We start from the raw sequence: 19,352 nt of genomic DNA on the forward strand, positions 1-19,352 counted from the left end.
CCCTAATATTTCGGGATTTCCCATGACATATCCACCTTCCTTCTCTGCGGTGGAACACACACTCTGGGACTGGTCTCATCCTTTGGATCGAGCTTGCCTTGTAGCCTCGATCATTTGAGCTTAGGTATTATTTATCTCTATACTTCTTGTTCGCTTGGCCCTCACCTTTTTACTTTCTTGTTAGATGCCGCAGAATTCGGGAAAGTGGTGGGGGTCAAAGCTCGCAATTCCCTACTCACCAGTAACTCCGAGCCTAGAATCTCCTTTCTCCCGGAATCAACGTTTAATTTGGGAACACGAACTGATGCGTGAGCAAGAGGACACTCGAGATCACTTCCGACGTCAGGTAAACGAGGTCGAAGAAGGGAAAAGGAAAAGACTAAGGGTCACTCTTCATCCAGATCCAGATACCGAGCCTAGACCGATTCCACTCGATCCTTTGCTTAAAGTGATGATTGCCTTCAAGCCAGGTGATCTTCAGTTTTCACTGAAGGAGGAACCCTCTACCTCGCAGCCGAGGAGGGAATTTTTCGAGGCCGAGCATTATTGGAGCTCGGTTACATCACTAGGCCAGAGAACTGATATCCTGGCCTTTCATGGTATAGGACTATCAGGCTCGCTAAGGTGTCGAGCCCCTACCTCCCACGAGCGAAGCTGCCGCACTCCAGGAGATGGAAATCCTAATAACAAGCTGAGATACGCAGCTTGGAGCCAGGAGCACATGAAGGTAGGGGCGGTACTGCCCTTGAAGTCTTTTTTCAAGGACTTCACAGATTTTTTTGGGCTGGCCCCTTTCCAGCTCAACACCAATTCTTATAGGGAACTGTCTGCCCTGAGGTCGCTGTATCACCAATTGAAGTGGGCAGGACCTTCACCAGGAGAGATTTTATATCTTTTCTGTTTGAAAAGCAATCCCTCTCGAGCTCGGGGAGGAGACGACTTCTACTATCTCTCGAGCTATTCGAAGGAGAAGAAGGTGTTCGAGGATCTTCCCAATCATCCTCCTGACTTCAAGAAGGCCTTCTTCTGGACAGATGGCCTAGCCCCATCTCAATTCTACTCGTTCAGACAGATTCGTAAGTATCTCAACCTCCTTCTTTTCTGTGCTTGAATTTTGTTTTTAGGCCTGTACTTAGTTGAAATGCGTTTGATTTTCCAGCCAACTATCATCGCCCTACCCCTACCAAGGAGATGAGGGAGCACAGAGAGACTCTGCTCCAACTTCCTTATGGCAGGAGATCCCTTTCATATCTCATGCATGAAAACAAGCTCCGGGCGTGTGGGCTCTTAGGGGAGGATCAGTCTACATCGGACTGGTCCAATAAGAAATACGACTGGTGGGAGCTCGTGCCTACCAAGCGGCAACCTCTTCCCGAGGAGAGATGCGAGGCCTCCATATCCAGCTCGTCATAGGAGTCCACAATCGAGGAATGAGGCCAACGATGAGGCCTCAAGCTCGGGCTCGGATGAGCAAGGTACAATCATCCTTAGCTTAAATATGTGGTCTCCCTCACTGCTAAAACATAGACCTGATAGGTTAGTATTATGTAAGGATGATAGGGACCATTTCTATGTATGGTCTTGGGTAGATGATAGGGTACATAGGTTTGATAGCTGGCTCGGGAAATACGACACCATGTATAGCCTGAATGAGGTATGGAATGGAATAGTTGTCCAATACGGGACTAACGATTATAGGGACCTTTCGAGGTTGACATCCACCTATAGGGAAGGTACTCCCCCTGCCTCTTCTGAAGATGGGGGAATTTCGTGGTCACCGAGCACAAGCTCGGGGAAGAGTTTCAGTTAGGTTTTTCTCCTCTTGTCTTTTTATCCTTTGAATGTCTGCACTATGTTGAATTATTTTATTTCACGACAACTCATAATGTGGTGTGACTGTGCAGGCGAGACGGACTCCGACCTTGACAACATCCTGATCAGTGGCGGAGCCAAGAGGAGTAAGCGTCCCAGGGGGTCGCGAAAAACCGACCGGCCCGCCAAGGTCCTTAAAAGGACCGAAAAAACACCACCTCCCCCGGCTCCGGTTGCTCCGAGCTCGGCCCTAAGTCCACCTGCCCAGGTCGAGACTTCCTCGTCGACCCTACCTCCTGCATGCCAAGTCAATCCCCTATTTGGCCCGCCTCCGAGGAAACCCTCGTCCTCGAAGACACCACTGCTCTCGATCTCTACTCATGTTGATGAGTATGTGATCGACAATGCTGCTGGATCCTACTGGGCAACACTAGGCTCGGACATCTTGTCTCGGGTGGGCCAAAGCCTTGGGAGCTTTGACGCTCCTCACTGGCAGTTTCTGAACAATGCCAAAGACTGCAACACTCTTTACGAGAAGAGTGTTGAGCTCCACGCTGCGGTAATCTTTCTTCTCCCGCTAGTTAGTTGCATTTACACTTAGTCCATATACTAATTTTGTGTTTTTTTTTTATGTCAGGCTCTTGCTATCGATGCTCAGCTTAATTATAGGCTGAACAACGAAGTCCACTCGAGCATGACTCTTGCTCAGGAGGCAAAGGAACTTCAGCTTAAATTGAGTGACGAGCTTAAGTCCACAAAAGCAAAGGTAGAGGCAGGAGCCGAGGAGCTTAAGGTCAAGATATCCAAGCTTGAAAAGCAGAATGCCAGGCTCGCAGAGCTTGAGAAGGAGAATGCTCGGGTCAAGGAGGTCAATGCCAAGCTTGAAGAAGAGAAGGTCGTCACTTTTGAGATCATTGAGAGTGAAAAGGCTCGTCTTCTTGAAGAGTTTAAGGAGAAAAAGGATCGGGCGGTCGACCTGGCCATGTACAGAATCTGGGCCAACAATGTCGACCTCGATACCAGCTTCTTAGGCCATCTTGAAGCGAAACTCGTGGCCAAATGGCAGGCTCGACTTAATGAGGAGGAGGCTGCTCGAGAAGACGCAGAGGGAGCCGGGGAGGATGCTGATGTTGAGAAGGCCAAGGAGGATGCTGAGAAGGCCAAGGAGATTGCTCCTTCTCTTTAGATGATACCTCGAGGTTGCGTCCCTTTATTTTTTGTAATTGTTTTCTTTTAATTTATGCCCATGGGGCTGATACAATTTATTTTTTTACTTCATTTTAATATATATGCTTTACATTTCTCGGGTTGAAATATTTTGCACATTTTATATTAAAGTGTCATATATGCCTGTTTAATCACACAAACATAGTTTGGATTTAAGCTCGAGGTTCAATGCATTCATGCACAGTTTGCTCGAATTATCCGCCTTCGATCTCGTTATTTGTCAAGGTCGGATATTACTTTTACCATGCACTTGAAAGTACTTGTATGGTGTGTAATGCAAATGGTTTAGTTATATCTTACTTTTTAGTTACTTTTTCTCGTCCTCGGTTAGCTCTCCGAGGTTATGAGGTCGAAACTATTGTTTTGCAAGATACTCCAGCCTCGATCTCGGCTTAACACGAAGTGGGTTATGCTCTAACTTACTGCCGATTAGTTTTAGCTGGTTTGCTCCAAACCTATTAAGGTCGTGTTAGGTTTGTAATCCATACACTTATATTTTAATCTAGTTTTCATATTTGGTTACATCCAAATTTTTTTTATCTTTTTGCCAGTTTGGTTATATCCAAACTTATCCCATTTCGCGCATTTGGTTATTTCCAAATACTTGTGTACTTTTGACAGTTTGGTCATATCCAAACAGTTATATGCGTTTCGTATATGCTGTTTTATTTTTTCAAGCTAGTGGTATATGTGCCACTGATGCCCCCTTAATATCCTATGAGTGAGACCATAGGTTATTAAATTAAGAGAGATTGCAAAAAATACAACATATTAAACGAAATCAAACTTTATTTGAAAAAATCCATAAATAGAAAAAAAAGTACAGATAAACAAGCATGGTTATAGGAAACATCCTTCCTATACTATTGATAGTAAGGTCGTAGGTGTTCGCCATTCCATGCTCGTGGTACTAGACTTCCATCCAATCTCGCCAACTTGTAAACGCCGGGTCGGATGACTGACTCTATTTGGTAGGGTCCTTCCCAATTTGGCCCGAGCACGCCAGCTGCTGGATCTCGTGTTGCCAAGAATACACGCCTTAGCACCAAATCTCCCATGCAGAATTTTCGATCCCGAACTCTTTTGTTGAAGTACCGGGTAGCTCGCTGTTGGTATGCAACATTTTTTAATTGAGCTTCGTTCCTTCTTTCTTTGATCAAGTCAAGAGTTTCTTCGAGCTAAGAGTGGTTCGAGGCTTGATCATAAGTGAGGGCTCGAATTGTGGGAATTTCGACCTCGATTGGCAACATAGCCTCGCAACCGTACGCCAGAGAGAATGGGGTACGTCCTGTCGATGTACAGGGCGTGGTTCTATATCCCCATAGGACTAGGGGCAATTCTTCGGGCCATCTTCCTTTAACTTCTTCCAACTTTTTCTTCAGCGAACTTTTTAAAGTCTTGTTTACAGCTTTGACTTGGCCATTCGCCTGGGGATGGGCCACTGATGAGAAGCTCTTTATTATTCCATTTTTTTCGCAAAAGTTGGTAAACAGATTGCTGTCGAGCTGGGTTCCATTATCGGACACAATCTTCCTCGGCATCCCATATCGACATATGATGTTTTTCACCAAAAGTCAAGGACTTTTTTGGAGGTTATTGTCGCCAAAGGTTCAACTTCTATCCACTTTGTGAAGTAATCTACGGCGACTGCCGCATACTTTACTCCGCCCTTGCCAGTCGGAAGGGAGCCTATGAGGCCGATTCCCCATACCGCAAATGGCCATGGGGAGGTCATCATAGTTAGTTCGGATGGTGGAGCTCGAGGAATTGTGGCGAATCGTTGGCACTTATCACACCTTTTTACGTAGTCAAACGAGTCTCATTTGATGGTAGGCCAGAAGTATCCTTGGCGTATGATTTTCTTGGACAGGCTATGCCCCCCAGTATGGTCTCCACAGAACCCTTCATGAATTTCTTCTAAGATTTTTTTAGCTTCGGGAGGAGTCACACACCGGAGTAGTGGCATGGAATATCCTCTTCTATACAACCTTCCACCTATAATGGTATAACGAGGGATTTGATACATCAACTTTCGAGCCTTGGTCCGTTCTTTTGGAAGGATGCCGGTCTCGAGATATTCAACTATCAGAGTCATCCAGGTAGGCTCAGAATTGATCATACACACGTCCTCCTGCTCTGGCTCGTCAATACTAGGTGCCGAGAGATGTTCAATTGGCACGACATTCAGTTCGTCATTCTCGGTAGAGGTAGTGAGCCTGGCTAAGGTGTTCGCATTCGAGTTCTGTTCTCGGGGGACCTGTTCTATCGCATAGAACTCAAAATGTTCTAATGTTGATTTTGCCTTTTCTAAGTATGCTGCCATTCTCGTACCACGAGCCTGGTACTCTCCCAAAATTTGGTTAACCACTAGCTGGGAGTCGCTGTAGCAATGTATTGCTTTAGCTTTGAGCTCCTTGGCTATACGAAGTCCCGCCAGTATAGCCTTGTACTCGGCCTCGTTATTTGACGCGCTGAAGTCAAATCTCAAGGCAGAGTGAAATCTGCTTCCTGCAGGAGTGATCAAATTACTCCTGCCCCCGATCCATTTTCATTAGATGACCCATCAAGGTAAAGTTTCCACAGCTCGTGGGCCGGGATTATAACTTCATCGTTGGTCATGCCAGTACACTCCACTATGAAGTCTGCCAAGGCTTGTCCCCTTATGGTCATCCTTGGGTGATAAGTGATCTCGAATTGCCCGAGTTCAATGGCCCATTTAAGCAGTCGACCTGAAGCTTCTGGCTTGGACAAGACTTGTCTTAGTGGTTGATCAGTTAGTACATGGATGGGGTGCGCTTGAAAATAGGGTCAAAGTTTTCGAGATGAGTGAATTAGGCTGAGAGCTAGCTTCTCCATCAAGGGATATCTTGATTCTGCCCCCAGTAACCTTTTACTGACGTAATACACGGGCCTTTGCACTTTTTCTTCCTCTTGTACGAGTACTGCACTTATGGCGTGCTCGGTCGTAGCAAGATACAAGTACAGAACTTCTCCCGTAATAGGTTTTGACAAGATAGGGGGTTCTACGAGGTGTTTCTTGACGGGCAGGATGGCGGCACTAAGTAGGTTTATATCAAAATCTATAGACCGTTGTCTTCCGTTTTTCAACCTGTTGAGGGGAGGCAAGAAATTTGAATGGACATCTTTGTGTTTTCGAGGTGAAGGCATATCGATCAGGGCCTGGATCTTGTCTGGATTAGCTTCTATTCCTTGAGCATTTACAATGAAACCCAGGAATTTTCCTGAAGATACTCCGAAATAGCACTTCTGAGGGTTAAGCTGCATGTTATATTTCCGGAGCACGGCAAAGCATTCTTCGAGGTCATCAACATGGTTATTGTTAAGTTGAGATTTGACTAACATATTGTCAATATAAAATTCCATGTTGTTCCCTATTTGCTCGGAGAACATCATGTTTACGAGTCGCTGGTAAGTGGCTCCACCATTTTTGAGCCCGAATGGCATGACGTTATAACAATATAACCCTTTATCTGCTATGAAGCTCGTATGTTCCTGGTCAGGGGCATGCATGGCAATCTGGTTATATCCAGAATAGGCATCCATGAATGACATTAGTCCATGCACTGCCGTGGCATCCACGAGCTGGTTAATTCGTGGTAAAGGAAAGCAATCCTTAGGACAGGCCTTGTTGAGGTCCAAGTAGTCAATGCAGGTTCGCCACGTTCCATTAGGCTTCGGGACCAGTACCAGATTGGCTACCCAATCGGGGTAAAAAGCATCCCTAATGAATCTGTTTGCTTTTAACCTGTCGACTTCCTCTTTTAGGGCCTTTTTCCTATCGTCATCCAGTTGTCTTCGCTTTTGTTGCTTCGGCGGGAAGCTTTTATCGATATTTAGCGCATGGCTCACTATATTTGGACTTAAACCTGTTAGGAAAATATGTATTGCCTCAATGGAAATGGTAAGAAAATATTACAACTCTATGCAAAATATTACAATGGACTAGGATTGATTAAATAAAGTGTTACAACTCTATAATTGAAAAATACAAATAAAAGGAGAAGGAGATGTAAGATGATAGAAATAGAAAGTACAACTCTATAACAAAAGGATACAAGTAAACTAGAAGTGTTTGAACAAAGGAAATAAAAGGATTACAACTTTTAAACAAAAGTACAAGTAAATAGAATAAGAAGAAAAGAAGAAAGAGCAATAGAAGAAAATAAGAACAAGAACCAAAACAATAAACTCTCACTCACACAACCAAAGTGAAGAGTGTTGGGGATCACCAACTTGAACAAGGTTTGAAACCTTTGTCCAAAAGCTTATTTCCCCCTAACTCAAGCACTAAGGGATCTCTCACAGATTTTGGAAATGCTTTCTGGAATAATCAAGCCTCAAGGTGTTTCTAGCCAAGTGCTCTTGTGGATAGAAATGGCATGTCTTACAAGTGAGCATTAGGCTCCTATTTATAGAGTTTAGAGACACCCTTTGAATTTCAAATTCCACCAACCCCCATGGCTGTTACCAATGATTAATTGGGTGTTTTATGGAATTAAAATAGAGATTTGGGAGTTACTTGGCTGTTGGAATCGTTCAAAATTGGATAAAAACCAAAATTGTATGAAGTTGTCAGCCACAAGGGTCGCGGCGCTTGTTCCAGGCGCCGCGACCCTCAGTCAGGTTCAGCAACAAATTTTTCAGTTTTTTCCAAAACGTTCCAATTTATTCCCACATGATTTTGTAACTTCCACACACAATATGAGAGTTAAAATCACATCTCTATCAGCCATTTCTCATATGGCTTTAAGAAATTCATCTCAATATTGTGTAACAACAAATCTACACAATAATGGGTGATATTTAGGAGTTACAAATTTGTGATGAATTTGTAACACCAAATATGTTACATGTTTGGATATTTCACATATATCCAAATAATGTAACTCTCTATTATATGTTACAATATGTGACACTCTATGTCACATTTATTTAATCTAAAACATTATATTATAAAATAATACAATATTACATTATATTATAAAATAATATAACAATTCCTACCATGTTCGAATGTGACCACGCGAAGACATCCTGGTTCTTCTTCAAAAAGCAAATTAATTGCTATTTAGTTTCTTCATGGAGGTTTTTCCCGACCATTACCGTTTTCGGGGGGTCCGATTCTTCGAGCCTAATTTCTTCGAGCTCTTCCAATGGTTCGAGATCAGCTCTTTCCTCCACTCTTGGGCCGATTTCTTCATCTATCTCCAAGGTTGTCCCGTCCTTAGTCTGAATAATGACGAGTGCTTGTGTGCTTGCCTGCTTCTTTCCCCTTATTGACATACTATAGCATTCCCTCCCGGCTAACTGGTCTCCCTTCAACGTCCCAATGCCACTACAAGTCGAGAACTTGATGGCCAAATGCCTTACAAACGAGACTGCCCCCAGCCCTACTAGGGCGGGTCTCCCGAGCAGAACGTTGTAGGCCGATGGCAGGTCCATTACTACAAACTCCATCATATTGGTTGCTGAGACTGGATAGTCTCCCAAGGTTATAGGGAGTTCAATGGATCCCATACAGGCAATCCCCTCTCCTGAAAAACCGTACAATGTCGTTGCACAAGCTTTTAGGTCTTGAAACGCGAGTCCCATCTTTTCTAAGGTGGCCTTATAGAGAATGTTCACTGAGCTCCCATTATCAATGAGAACTCGGTGAGCTCTCTTATTTGCGAGCTGGAGAGTGATGACCAATGGGTCATTGTGGGGAAACTGAACATGGGACGCATCGTCCTCAGTAAAGGTTATCAGCTGAGATTCAATCTTTTGGCACTTTGGAGCTCTAGGTTCGGGTTCATAGGGGGACCCGTCCCCAGTTTTTAGCTCATTCACGTATCGCTTTTGGGTATTCTTGCCCGTCCCTGCGAGATGAGGCTCGCCCGAGATGGTTATCACATCTTCTTCATCAATCGGAGGGGGCCTATCTTCTTCTCTAACTCAGGAATTATTGTTTTGAGCAGGCTGCGGCGTAGCTGCCCTCTGGCTAGTAGAAGCCTGATTATTGTTCTGGTTCCTGACATACTGTCTAAAGTATCCTCTCGAGATCAGTCCTTCGATCTCGTCCTTCAACTGCCTGCATTCATCAGTAGTGTGCCCAGTATCTCTATGAAATCGACAGTACTTGCTGGAGTCTCTCTTGGACTTCTGATTTCTCATGGGGTTTGGACGCCTGAAAGGGACCTGGTTTTCATTAGCCAGGTATATATTCTCCCGAGACTCGTTGAGCTCGGTGTACACTTTGTACATGGAGAAATACCTTTCCCCTTTCTTCTTCTTTCCCCCTTCCGCCTCGGGGTTACTTCCTTCATTCTTCTTCCTTTTAGAAGGGTTTTCTGCATGGGGTTTCGAGGCTGATGGGTCCACCGAGGCCGAGGCAGAGTTTACGTTTATCGTTGTAGTTATGGGCTGAGAGGTCATGTTCAGCGTTGACCTCGCCTCTTCTACATTGACAAACCTCTAAGCTCGTCTATTAAACTCGGTTAAGGACCTCATAGGCTTTCTCTGCATATCATCCTAGAGGGGACTTCCTGGCATTACCCCAGCTTGGACGCCCATTAGATGACCACTGTCGTCTACATCCCGAGCTCGGGCGACCTCCAAATTAAACCTTGTAAGGTAGCTCTTTAACGTTTCACTTGGCTGTTGCCGAACGTTGGTCAGGGTTGATGCCTCGGGTCTTACCCCGATCATGGCTCTAAACTGCTTTTTGAAATCTTTTGATAGCTGATCCCAAGAAGTGATTGAATGCCTCTTATATTTTTCGAACCAGTTTTTTGCAGGTCCTGTAAGCGATGCTGGAAATAACATGCATCTGAGCTCGTAACCGACATTACTTGCTCTCATTATGGTGTTAAATGTACTCAGATGACTGTACGGGTTGGACTTCCCTTCGAAAGGCGGGACATGAGGAATCCGAAACCCCTGAGGAAACGAAGTGTTGGAAATATGGGGAGCGAATGGTTCGAGCTCCTCATCAGAATCCTCATCCCGTCTTCGATCTCGCTCATTCTGCAAGAGCCTAAATGCCCTTTCCAGCTGATCAATTCTTTCTTGAACCGGGTTCGCAGGGGGTCTCGCCTGAAATTGGCTATTATTGATCACAATTCCAGGCTCGCGCCTTCGCAGGGGATCTTTGCACCCATTTAGGCGATCTGATTCAGGTGCTCCCGCAGGTCGGAGCGGTTCCTATGGTTTTTAGTATTTCTTCGTCCTTGATCTTACATGCTAACTGATTTAGCATCCCCTGAGTCGTCACTGGCGAGGCTTGTCGCATGATTGTTCCGAGACGGATTTCTTTCATGCTGCCTTGTCTCTGCAGTGCGAGATCGAGACATTTAGCTTCTCGCGGGCTGGGCGCCTCTCCGTTCTCTAATAGCCTCTCTATTCCCCTATTTCCATCCTGCCCACCTTGCCTCATCACCCTGAGTTGGTTGTGCGTTCCTCCAAGGTGGTGAGGGGTATCTTATTGGTGACGGAGGGAACCGTATGGTTGATAGTGGCTGCCAATCATTTCAGGGCCTGGATGGTCCCGAGTTCGCCCGTGCTGACTCGGTAACATTCTGTGGTTACCAGGAATCTGAGTTCGAGCCTCTGCAGGGGCTCGGTTATTCCCAGTTTCTGCTGGTAATTCCGTAGTTGAGTTAGCCGGAGCCCTTGCCCGAGTGTTCCTTCGAGGTCTCGAGGGAGCAGGTTCCTTTGCCGGCGGCGGAGGTTGTTCCGTTCTTCTTGTGGCAGAATTTTTTTGAGGTCGCCCACGAGGCCTGCGGGGAGGAACATGAACGTCCTGCGGAGGTGGGTCTTGGTTCTCCTGCGGAGGTTGAGGCTGAGCCGCCTGCGCATCCGTGGCTAACCTAGCCAACTCTTTGTTCCGCTTCTTGGCTTCGGCAACTATTTTCTTAATTGTCAGTTTTCAAGTTCCACAATGGGGACGTACCGTTTAGGATTATAGTACATGTCCTCATTGTCCCTTGGAGCCGGAGGTGCTGGAGGTCCTCGAGAATCGGAGGACTCACTCCTCTCTTCAAGTTCAGGATTTGTCATCGGCTGCTTCCCAGGGCGCCATGGATAGTTTTCTTTAGGAATATTCTGATCATTCGCGGCCATAGCTAATCAGGGATTGTATTGCTTAAGGCTCTCAATGAAAGCACCAAACTGTTGACGCTGTTTTTCATCAACTTAAAATGTAGAGAAGACAAACAATAGGAGCTATGAAGCGGATGAATGATCTAATAAGACAATAAGAATTTTACGTGGTTCAGCAGTTAACTCTGCCTAGTCCACAAGTCAATTTTATTAAGACTTTGGATATTTCAGGAAACTCTTTAGGGATGAATTCTCCAGAAATTCTCTCAAGATATCCAAAATTCGTCTTTTCAAATGTTCATGACCTCTCTATTTATAGAGGGCTCTCAGAGTTCGTTCCCACATATTTCGGGAAGATACTCCTCTTTATTAATGGGAATAATGACATTAAATTCTGTAACTCCTATATACAAGGAAACGTCCCCTGAAGACCATGAGGCATATAACAGACTAGTTAATATCCCTTTAATATAGGGAAGTTACAACAATAAATATCTTTAAATGCATGGAACGCGTCTCATCAAATGACCCATTACGTCGTTCGAAATCAGTAATTAGTATCATGTCGGACCAGGTCTTTAGGTGAATTATGAGCTAGCCACCTTACGCCAAGACCAGCTCGGAGCGGGTAAATACCACCGAGGCCATTACATTCCGAGCTTATACCCATGCCAAGCTCGGGCTACTTGATCCGAAGACACCCGACAACGGATATACTCTGATGCTATGTCTTTCGAGCTTAGAAAGAACTTCGAGGTTACATATCTTCGAGGTTGCCACCTTGCTTCGAGGATTTGATATCTAGACCACGATGTGCTTTAGATATCTCGAGCTCACACTTGACGAGTCTAGCTTTCGAGGTCACAATCTCAGGTCTCGAAATATGGGGGTAACAAAACCCTATATATATCTATATAGATTATTAGAATGTTTTAGATATTTTAGATATTTTGTTTCTTTAATTGATTAATAAATTAAAAAATAGAATAAAAAAATTAGAAAATAGATAAATTAAAAAAATGTGAAAAAATTAGAAAATAGATAAAGTGGTTTGGAAAGATTTAAGGCCATCTCCAACCACAACTTCATTTTAAATCAACTTTATCTTTATTTTTTCACATGTTTCACTTTAAATTACTATTTCATCTCCAATCACTACTTTAAATTTTACTTCAAAAATAATATTTATTCATCAATAAATAATTTAACTAATTAATAAATATTAATTTTATACATTAACATTAACATATATAATTAAGTAATAATAATTTTATAACAAGTAAAAAAATGATATTGGAGGATCTCATAATGATCTTCAAGATTATTAAGTGATGTTTCTAGTTTATGTTGATAGTAGAACTATTTTGTTATTTTTTTTATAAAAAAAATTATTGTTGTTGTTGTTGTTGTTGTTGTTTAATTATGTTTAATTTCATGTTGTATTTTAAATTTGATAATTTATTGGTTTTTAATTTTTATTATGAATAAATAACATTTTTGCCCCTTGAACTTTTGACACTACTAGATTGTGCTCCCTAAAATATACGGTCAGTTAAAATTTCCCCCTGAACTATTAATACTATAAGATCGTGCCCCCTGTTAAGATTTGCATAAAATAATTAGCATTTTTGCTCCCTAAACTTTGACAACTACCAAATTGTACCATTTTTAATTATAAAAATTTAAAAATCTATTTTTCTATTAGTTCTTAAAAAATTAAAAAAAAACTATTAAAAATATTCAATAAAAGACTAAAATTATTCAAAATTTATTTTGAATACATTTAAGTTTAAAAATATTTTTTAAAAGAAAAACTAAATTGTTACAAATGAAAAAGAAAACATGTTCCCTTCTTCTTCTTTATTCTTATTTAATATATTTTTCTAATTACTTTCTATTCTTTCATTTTTGCCCAATATTTTTAATTAATTAAGTTTTATATATTTATTTTAAAATTAGTACTTTTTAAATTTATAATATTATATATATATTTAATTTTTAAAATGATTTTAAGGGGAAAAAATGAGTGAATAGAAGGTAATTAGAAAAATTAATAAAAAAAGAATCAAGAAGAAGGAAATATGTTATTTTTTAATTGTAACACTTTAGTTTTTCTTTTGAAAAATATTTTTAAACTTAAATGTATTTAAAATGAATTTTAAATAATTTTAGTCTTTTATTGAATTTTTTAAATAATTTTTCTTAAATTTTTTAAGAACTAATAGAAAAATAGATTTTTAAATTTTTATAATTAAATGGAGAACAATTTGGTAGCTATCAAAGTTTGGGGGGTAAAAGTGCTAATTATTTTATGCAAATCGTAATAAGGGGCACAATCTGATAATATCAATAGTTTAGGAGAAATTTTAACAGACCGTATATTTCAGAGAGGCATAATCTGGTAGTGTCAAAAGTTCAGGGGGAAAAATATTATTTATTCATGTTTCGTATACGTTTATTTATTTAATTTATTAGTCTAATATAAATCTAAAAATAAAATATAAAACATAAATATAATTATAAAAATAAATAATTAAAACATATAATATATATAATGATATAAATGTATTTAAATATAATTATTAAGGGTATTTTGGATATACTTATTTTGTCTTCAAATGAATAGTGTTGTCTTCAATATTGAAGGTGCACAGGGCATATCTTTATAGTAAAGGTAAAATTGGTGCTAAGTTGGAGATGGATTTTTGATGGATTTCATCTTTAAAACAAAGGAAAAATGCTTTTAGAGTGAAGGCTGGAGATGTCCTAAGAGTGTTACATTAACTCCTTGAGGCTCTCATTTATATAAATATATTTGATAAATTAAAAAAAGTAGAATAAGAAAATGTGAAAAAAATAGAAAAAAGATAGAGTGGTTTGGAGAGATTTCACAGTGCAACATAAACTCCTTGAGGCTATTCTTTATATAAATATATTTGTTTCTTTAATTAATTAATAAATTAAAAAAAAGAATAAAAAACATGAAAAAAATTTAGAAAATAGATAAATTAAAAAAAATAGAATAAAAAATGTGAAAAAATTAGAAAATAGATAGAAGATTTTGGAGAGATTTAAGAGTGTCACATCAACTCTTTGAGGCTATCCTTTATATAAATATATTTGTTTATTTAATAAATTAATTAATTAAAGAATTAGAATAAATTAGAAAATAGATAAGTTTAAAAAATAGAATAAAAAAATGTGAAAAAAATTAGAAAATAGATAGAGTGGTAATGTCTTTTGGCTTAACAAACACACCGGCCGCTTTCATGGATCTTATGAATAGAGTATTTGAAGACTATTTGGATAAGTTCATAGTTGTGTTCATAGACGATATATTAATCTACTCAAAGACGAAAGTCGAGCATGAGGAACACCTGTGATTGAAGTTAGAACGACTCATTAGAACAATTCAAGAATCACCAATTGTACGCCAAACTTAAGAAATGTGAATTCTGGCTAGAGAATGTGGCATTTCTAGGACAGATCGTGTCCAAAAATGGCGTGGAAGTAGATCCAACAAAGACAGAAGCAGCAAAGGACTGGCACAAGCCCAAGAGCGCAACTGAGGTGAGGAGTTTTCTGGGCTTAGTGGGATATTATAGACGATTTTTTGAAGGGTTCTCCAAAATAGCGACACCCTTAACAAATTTGACAAGGAAGCAACAAAAATTCACATGGACAGAGAAGTATGAAGAAAGCTTTCAAACGCTAAAAGACAAGCTTATATTAGCCCCAGTGGTATGTTTCCCAAATGATAAAGGCAAGTTTATAGTATATTGCAACGCCTCAAAACAAGGTCTTGGATGTGTTTTGATGTAAGATGAGAAAGTGGTCGCATACGCCTCGAGACAACTAAAGGAGTACGAGCAGCGGTACACGACCCATGACTTGGAATTAGCAGCCATGGTCTTCGCTCTAAAGATTTGGAGGCACTATCTGTACCGGGAGAAGTGCGAAATCTATACGGACCACAAGAGTTTAGGTTCCTATAAGAAAATCTAGATGTGTTCGCCTGGTCTCATGGAGACATGGTAGGGATCAGCCCGAGCGTCATCATGCACACCCTCAACTAGGACAAGAACGTGCCTGCGAAGTCCCAGAAACAAAGGCGCCTGGGTACGACCCGAGCTGAGGCCCTAGAGGAGGAAGTAGCCCGACTCTTAAAGTACGGCTTTATCCGCGAGGCAAAGTACCCGATCTGGGTCGCCAATCCCGTTTTGGTCCCGAAGCCCAATGGGAAGTGGCAGACCTGCATCGACTTTTCCGATCTAAATAAAGCATGCCCCAAAGATTGCTTCCCTTTGCCAAGGATTGACCAATTGGTGGATTCCACGGCGGGGCACGAGCTCATGTCTTTTATGGATGCATACTCGGGCTATAACCAGATCGCCATGAATCCGGCGGACCAGGAGCACATTAGCTTCATGACCCCAACTAACGTTTATTGCTATAAGGTCATGCTTTTCGGGCTAATAAACGCAGGAGCTACGTACCAGAGGTTGGTAAATAGGATGTTTACCAATCAGATCAGGAAAAATATGGAAGTGTATGCTGACGACATGTTGGTCAAGTCAAAAAATGCCGATAACCATGTCTCCGATCTGAAGGAATGCTTTAAGATTTTAAGAGAATATGACATGAGGCTAAACCCCCAAAAGTGTACTTTCGGGGTTGCGTCAGGGAAATTTCTGGGTTTCATTATCAACACCAAGGGAATAGAGGCGAACCCCGATAAGATCAGGTCACTACTCGAGATGTAATCCCCCCAGTCGCGAAAAGACGTTCAAAGTCTGACAGGAAGGGTGGCAGCCCTTAATCGGTTCATTTCCAAATCTACCGACAAGTGTTTGCCATTCTACAACCTGCTTCGGGGAAATAAAAAATTCGAGTGGACCGAAGAGTGCGAACGTGCCTTCCTCGACCTAAAAGCACATTTGGCCGAGCCGCCCGTATTGTCCAAACCAACAGCAGGAGAGCCTCTTTTCCTTTAGCTAGCTGTCACAGAAGATGCGGCTAGCGCCGTACTGGTCCGGGAAGAAGACCGGTCTTAGAAGCCAGTCTATTACATCAGCAAGAGGCTTCTCGGAGCTGAATCCCGATACCCGTTGATGGAAAAGATGGCTTTCTGCCTTATTACAGCCTCCCGAAAGCTCAGGTCGTATTTCCAATCCCATTTAATACACGTCATAACCAATCAGCCTTTAAGGCAGGTTTTGCAGAAACCTGAAGCATCGGGGCGTCTGTTGAAATGGGCTATCGAGATTAGCCAATTTGAGATACTGTACGCGCCGCGAACTGCTATAAAAAGCCAAGCTCTGGCTGATTTTGTGGCAGAGTGCACAGGATTCCGAGAAGACTCAGTGGAAGAACCGGTTTGGGCCTCATGGAAAGTCTTCGTAGATGGCTCGTCTAACGAGAACGGGTCCGGGGCTAGAATCATATTGATATCCCCAGAGGGACATAGATTCCACTCCACGTTGCAATTCGGATTCAAAGCATCCAACAATGAGGCCGAATATGAAGCTTTATTGGCTGGGCTAAGAGTGGCCAAGGAGTTGAAGGCCAGCTCCGTCCAGTGCTACAACGATTCCCAGCTCATGGTAAACCAAGTATTAGGAGAATACCAAGCGCGGGGAATCAAGATGGTTGCCTACCTGGCCAAGGTAAAGAAGGAGCTATTCGCATTTGAGAACGACTTAATTGAGCAGATACCTTGGGAGTAGAATGCCAATGCTGACGCCCTGGCAAAGCTCGCCACCTCCGGGGAGGCAGAAACTTTGGGGCTGGTACCGATAGAGTTCTTGGAAAGACCAAGCATAGAGGAAATCGGGGCGGAGGTCAAGATGATCGACACCAGACCGACCTGGATGACTCCCATAATCGAGTACCTCACAACAGGGAAGTTACCCGAGGAACGAAACGACGCAAGGAGGGTACTTTACCAGGCTCCGAGGTATGTAATAATAGACGGGACGCTATACCGGCGTGGCCTCTCTTTACCTCTTCTGCGGTGTGTTTTGCCAGGCGAGGCGAAGACCATTTTGCAGAAGGTGCCTGTGGGATTTTGCGGAGATCACGCTGGGGGGCAATCCTTGGCCTTAAAGGTGCTGAGGCAAGGGTATTATTGGCCCACTCTTTCAAAATACTCGATCTCTTATGTCAAAAGTTACGACAGGTGATGGACCCAAAACGGGTATGTTTAAAAATTTATAAATCGCAAGCGCACGAATCGTTCATATAGAATAGTGATCGTGTAAGCAAGGATGTCGAACCCAAAGGAGTTGTCTAAAATCGAAAAGAGAAAACTATTTTAAATCAAAAGTAATAAATTATAACCTAGCTCCAAAGATTGATGAGTTTTAATACTATGAACATAAAATTAAAGATTGAAAAATAAAACTATTTAAGAGAATAAAAATAAAGCAATAATGATTTGAAAATAAGTGTTAAAAGAAAAGATTATTAAGATATTAGAATCCACAAAATGTAAGTTTAATAATATTTATTAGTATATTGATTCCCAAGTCTTAGTGATAGTTAAAATAATTCAAACTATCATTTTCCAAAAAAGATTTATAATTTTAAGCACAAATTTCTTATAAAAAGATAGGATTTTTCTTCACTTTTCAAAATTATAATTTCAAAGCATTTAGTGTAAATCAATCTAATGAAATAACAAATAAATCAATGGACATTATTTATAAGGAAAAACATAATATTTTTGTTCTAAGCATGGATGTGTACAACTTAATGACACATCTTACACAAAGAATATTATGTTTATGCACTAATGAAGAACAAAGTGTAAATATGTGCTAACAATCCAAAATACATTATATTTAAGATGAAAGAAAATATTTGAAAAAGAAAATTCCATAAACTTTGTTGCACAAAATGGGAAATCAACATACAAAATAAACACTATCTAGTTACAAATTGTTTCATCATCACCTTAATAATCTTAAAAAGATTAGAAACACATAACTAGAATAGAAAATACAAACTAAAAATTACAAACATAAATAGGAAAATTTGGAGGATGAATCCCCAAATTTTTCCTCTAAAAATACATAGAAAATAACCAAAAAGAAGATGAAGATGAAGAGAATTGAGAGGTTTTGAATATGTAGAAATTATGGTATAGTAACTTCCTCCCTTAAAAATGGACACCCCAAAATGGTCTTCAAAACTCCCTATTTATAGCCAAAATGAGTAAATTAAAATAATCAATTTAAATTAATTAAATTGATTAAATTAATTTAATTAATTATAATATGGTAAATATGGGTAAAATATAGGGTGTAATAATGATGTTTTGGGGTAAAATATGTAGAAAGTGTGGTAAAAAGTGGTATTTTTAGACAAGGGAACATAGAGCATTTTATGGGCTCAAGAAAGTGTAATAAAGCAGCTGGTGGCAGGCTGGTTGTGGCGTTGGTGAGCTGAGAGGAAATGGGTGTTGGAGGCGTGATGTGCTTCAGCCATGTGATGAAGGCAGCTTGGTGGAATTGAGCCCAGATGGATTTGTTGCTGGGAGTAACGTGGGTTGGTGGAGGAGCATTGATGCTTGGCTGAAGAGGAAATGTAGCTGGACAGGAAATTGCTGGGACAGGTGGCGGCCTGGGAAGCATGCAGCCTTGGTGGTGTACGGCTGGAGTGAGATGTTGATGCTGAAGTGATGAGGTTGGGCCTAATCTGGCGTGGGCCTGCTGAAGTGAGATGGCCATGTGCCAAATTTTGCTATTTTCTCTTCATAAATGCCACAATTTCTCTTGCTTTTCAAGAGCAAAAGTGTCATAAATTTTCCTATAAAATAAATCATAATAAAATATTTTCAACTATAAAATAAATCAATTTAATTCTTTGAAAATATTAATTATAACTTAATTTATATTTCACATTTAAGTTCAATAATACACCATTTTTTTTACCACTAAACACAACAATAATTCAAATAATTAAACTACAATATATTACAACAAAATAACTATAAAAACACACAAAAATATATAAAATCAAAATAAGACTAATAAATTCAAAATTACTTTAAAACTTAATAAATCAATTAAAATCTCAAGAATTAAGCAACAATTAACACATAAAAAGTGGTAAAATAACTCTATTTTGTAGAGTTATCACACCCCCAAACTTAATATTTTGCTAGTCCTCGAGCAAAAGGAAAATTAAAAACACACACATTTTTTTTTAAT

Source organism: Humulus lupulus, chromosome 7, assembly GCF_963169125.1.
Source record: "Humulus lupulus chromosome 7, drHumLupu1.1, whole genome shotgun sequence".
NCBI lineage: Eukaryota > Viridiplantae > Streptophyta > Magnoliopsida > Rosales > Cannabaceae > Humulus > Humulus lupulus.